At 34.2% G+C, this 5,011-nt stretch overlaps 1 protein-coding gene across 1 annotated transcript in view; it reads right to left on the bottom strand.

Moving 5' to 3' along the window:
- PARD3 (par-3 family cell polarity regulator) overlaps positions 1–5,011 on the bottom strand; it is a gene marked incomplete at its 5' end in the record, with an annotated part of 511,767 nt that overhangs the window by 325,580 nt on the left and 181,176 nt on the right. The window lies entirely within an intron of this gene.

The raw sequence follows: 5,011 nt of genomic DNA on the forward strand, positions 1-5,011 counted from the left end.
TCTTCTAGCAAGATACTTTCTAAAGTGCAAACAAAATGTTCTCTGAGTTGAAAAAGGCCTTGAGCCACAAAATGCTGGAAAACAGAAATGAGTAAATGTTCCAAAGAAGACTGAAAAAAAGCCAAGACTCTCTTCCCCTTTACATCTCATGTTCAAATAAAAGTCTAAAAAATTTTAAGAAATCCAGAAGCCCATAATTCTTGTTCTCACCAAGCTCGCATCTGGCTTAGAAGCATCAAAATCTACTGACATTGTCCTCTAAACTTAACAGTGGAATGAGATATTATCACTACCGTAACTTAGAAGGGTGCGGCTGTCATCTGAGGTTGTGAACCATAGGAGAAAGTTCAACATGGTAGTGTTCTAATATACCAGAATGAAACCTTCCTGCTAAGAAATGAGATTTTAATTCGTTGGTTGCATTATTCTAAAACTGTTTTGCTTATTCAACTTGGAAGAATAGAAATCACTATACTATGTACATGAGTTACAAAAGAATGTCAACTTATCCTAAACAATAGAGATCGATGGATCACAAGACTATGAACCAACCTTTAACTCACTTATTTCCATGTTTTTATACAGAAATCCCAAACCACTAGGCACTGATAAGGATTTATAACATCCTGAAATTGTCTATTATGGTAAGCACCAACAGACTCAAGAGAAATAAATTTAATATTGACTGGCACACATGTTAACTTCCAAGCATCCTCTCTGAATATTGAAAAAAAATGGGAAGTCTAGCCACAGTAATCAGACAAGGAAAAAAATAAGGCATCCAAATCAGAAAAGAAAAAGTAAAACTCTCATTATTTGCAGATGACATGATATGATATATAGAAAACCCTAAAGACTCCACCAAAAAAACTAGTAAAACTAATAAATAAATTGAGTAAAATTTCAGGATACAGAATCAATATATAGAAATCTATACATCAATAATGACCAACCAGAGGAGAAATTAAGAAAACAATCCCATGTACAACTCCATCAAAAAAACATACATATCTAGGAATAAATTTAACCAAAGAGGTTAAAGTCCTATACTCTGAAAACTTTAAGACACTGAAGAAAGAAATTGAAGGAGATACAGATAAATGGAAGGATATACCTTGCTCGTGGATTGGAAAAATCAACACTGTTAAAATATCCTTACTACCTAAGATTCAAAGAAATCCCTATTAAAATACCAATGGCATTCATCTCAGAATTAGAACTAATCCTAAAATTTATATGGAACCAAAAAACCCTAAATAGCCAAAGAAATCTTAAGAGCAAAGTAGGAGGAATCACGCTCTGTAATATTAAACTAGAATAATCAAAACAGCATGGTCTGGCATTACAACAGATACATACATTAATGGAACAGAACAGAAAGCCCAAAAATAAATCCTCGCTTATATTTTAATCTACAATGAAGGAGGCAAGGATATACAATGAGATAAAGACAGTCTCTTCAATAAGTGGTGTCGGAAAAACTGAACAGATATATGGGGAAAAAAAATGAAATTGTACTTTCTTACACCATACACAAAAATAAAATCAAAATGTTGTAAAGACTTAAATGTCAGACCTAAAACCATAAAATTCCTTGAAGAAAACGTAGGCAGTAAACTCTTTGACATTAGTCATAGCAATATATTTTTGGCTAGGTCTCCTCAGCCAAGAACAATGAAAATAAATAAATAAATGAGCCTAAAAATTTTTTGCACAGCAAAGGAAACCCTCAACAAAACAGAAGGACAACCTACTAAATGGGAGAAGATATGTGTCAATGATACATCTTATAAGGGGTCAATATCCAAAATAAGGAACTCATACAACTTAACGCCAGTAAAAACAAACAATCCAATTAAAAAATAGATAGAAAACCTGAAGAGACATTTCTCCCAAGAGGACACAGAGATAGCCAAAAGACGTATGAAAAGATACTCAACATCACTAATCATAAGGAAGATGCAAATTAAAACCACAATGAGATATCACTTCACCTGTCCAAATGGCTATCATCAATAAAACAACAAAGAACAAGTACTGTCCAGAATATGAAGAAAAGGGAACCCTCATTGTACACTGTTGGTGGGATCATAAATTAGAGAAGGAACTATGGAAAACAGTATGAGGAGTCCTCAAAAAAACTAAAAATAAAACTGCCATATGATCCAGCAATTGCACTTCTGGGTATCCAGAGAAAACAAAACCACTAATTCAAAAAGATATGCACTCCTATGTTTATTTCAGCATTCCTACTAATAGCCAAGACGTGGATGGAACTTAGAAGTCCATCGATAGATGAATGGATAAAGAAGATGTGAAATACACGTACATGCACACGTGTGCACACATGCGCACACACACACACACACACATACACACACACTCGAATTTTCAGGAATGGAAAGAACAAAATCTTGCCACTTACAACATGGTTGGACCTAGAGGGTCTTACGGTAAGTGAAATAAGTCAGACAGAAAAACAGCATATGATTTCATTCAAAAGTGGAATCTGAGAAAAACAAACAAATGAATAAAGAAAACAAAACAGAAACAGGCCCAGGGATACAAAGAACAAGCTGATGGTTGTCAAAGGGCAGGGTGGTCAGAGATGGGAAATAAAGTGAAAATGGGCAGGGGATGGGGGGAAAAAACATGGACAATCTTTTCATAACTGAAAATCAGACAGCATTTAATCAGCTATGTACACACTTTCAAAAAGCTCTCAAACTAAAATATAAACAGCTTAAAATTTAGACAACAAATTTAGTAAATTGATATTTGAAAAGTAAAACCAAAGATAATTCAAAAGACAAATTCATTACACATTACCCTTTATGAGTATTGTATGTGAATATGATTTCATCTCAAGATATGAATGTAAATCATGCCTTTCTTACAGAAAAGTATGGGCATTTGGCTACATGAAAAAGCACTTCAGGGAAAAGGCTTGTTGAATAAGTCACCATTTTCAAAACAAATAAAATTATATTCAACTATATCTTCACAGCATTGATACTTAGAATGTGAAAAAAAATGGAAAAAGTATAAATGTCCAACAATAGCAGAATGATAAATAAATTAGTGTAGACTCTATAAGTGGAATATATGCATTCATTAAAAATATTTCCTAATAAAATTCACACTAGGGGAAAGTCCTATGATAGGAACAAAATGTAGAAATTATCAGGATGCAAATATGTAAACTCAGTTTGACTCCCGACTGTGTGTGTGTGTGTGTATGTGCGCGCGCGCGTGCACTACCATTGTAATACTGATTGTTGCTGAGTGTGGAAATTATGGATAATTTAATTTTGTTCTATTCTTTAGTCACTCCAATTTTTTTTTTTTTTTTTAACAGATAGATATGTGTTTAAAAAGGTCAGGGTGGTGGATGTGATTCACTGGCAATGAGCATCTCACCCTTCATGCAGCATGCCTCCTGCTGCAGAGGCTGGAAGGCTACAGTCCATTTCCCAGACTCTCCCAGAAAAATACTGATGTCTCTCTCAAGAAGACATCAGTCTCAGGCCGAGTCTAAGTGGATATATCTCTTTAGAATTTCTAGCTTTATATAACTCCTGACATCTAGTTTTAAAAAGTGAGCATACTAGAATGAGTCAGTGAAACTGCTACCATTCAGAACTAAACCTTTTAAGTAATTTAGAAATTGCTGGTACACGATTCTATTGCCAATCATCAAACATACACTTCTACCCGACACAACCTCATGCTCTGGTTATTTCAAAATACAATTTATAAACATAAATATAAAATACACATCACAATTAAAGTGTTTGCTTTCTTTGTATGATAATGTAGAATTTCTTATTGGCATCTAAAATTACCCATAATATGTTTAATTTAAAAAAAATAAAATAAATTATAAAGTTAAAAAAAAAGGATCTGGATGCAAATTACATTCTGACCATTTGGACTCAACAGTCTGAGGTTTTAATGGTGGTTGTGAAATAGGGAATTTTCTTAGGCTGTGGAGATGGAGTTTTCTGAGGCACTTCTGGGTTCAGTTCCCAGCTTCACAGGTGACAAGAGGCAAGGTAAGCAGACTTGGAGACAGAGTGCTAGTGTCCAGTAGGCAGAGGCAGGTAGGAAGACTCCAGGTGCCCACACAGCAGCCCCACCTTATTCCCTTGGCAGGCCACATGGGTAGCACCACAGTGTTCAGAAAGTCCCCGAGGTCCAGCCTAGGGCCTACTCTTCAAGCCCTCTCACTGATTTTCCGAGAAACAAATTCTAGGTATAAGTCCTTTTTTGTTTAAAATAGCTGCTGTGGTTCTGTTTGCTGCAACTCAAACTGACACACACATCCAAGATATTAAATGAGTTAAGAAGGAAACCCCTATTACCTCCATGATTTCTGACTTATTATCCTTCAACTAAGTGAAAACCTTTTGAAAAAGTAATATTTTTTTTTAAATCACCAACTTGACGAGTTTATATATTTGTGAACAGTATGTAAATTAGGTCCATTCTGAACAGAAATGTCACGAGGCCCCCTCGGAAACTGGATTCTGCTTCTTTGGATACTCTACTGCACCAGCAGTTTCTGAGTAAGCCTCATGATGGAAAATATTCCAGTATGATTCCTCATCAAATATATAATGTTTCAGAAGATAGATCTTTACATGTAATCCCCCGATCCAAAAAATCAGAGACTTCAGTATACTATTTTTTCCCTATAGATTCTTCTCACTTTAAACTTACGTAATACATAAATTTCTTTTCTTACTTGAACTAGTGCAAAGAAGAGTTTGTTGAAATGCAAAACCAAGTTAAAAGAAATATTTAAAACAGGTATTTTCATACAGATGAACAAAAATATTAAGCAAATTTCAAGCTACATTAATTTTAATATTAATATGTGATTAATAGTACAGTTCCACATTTCTCAATATGTCCTCTATATATATATACAATATATGCTGTACTAACATCAAAAAATATTTAATTCATTAAACAGAAGTTTACTGAGCATTTATTCTATGGGTTCAGC

This window comes from Pteropus alecto, unplaced genomic scaffold, assembly GCF_000325575.1.
Source record: "Pteropus alecto unplaced genomic scaffold, ASM32557v1 scaffold204, whole genome shotgun sequence".
In the NCBI taxonomy this organism is placed as follows: Eukaryota; Metazoa; Chordata; class Mammalia; order Chiroptera; family Pteropodidae; genus Pteropus; species Pteropus alecto.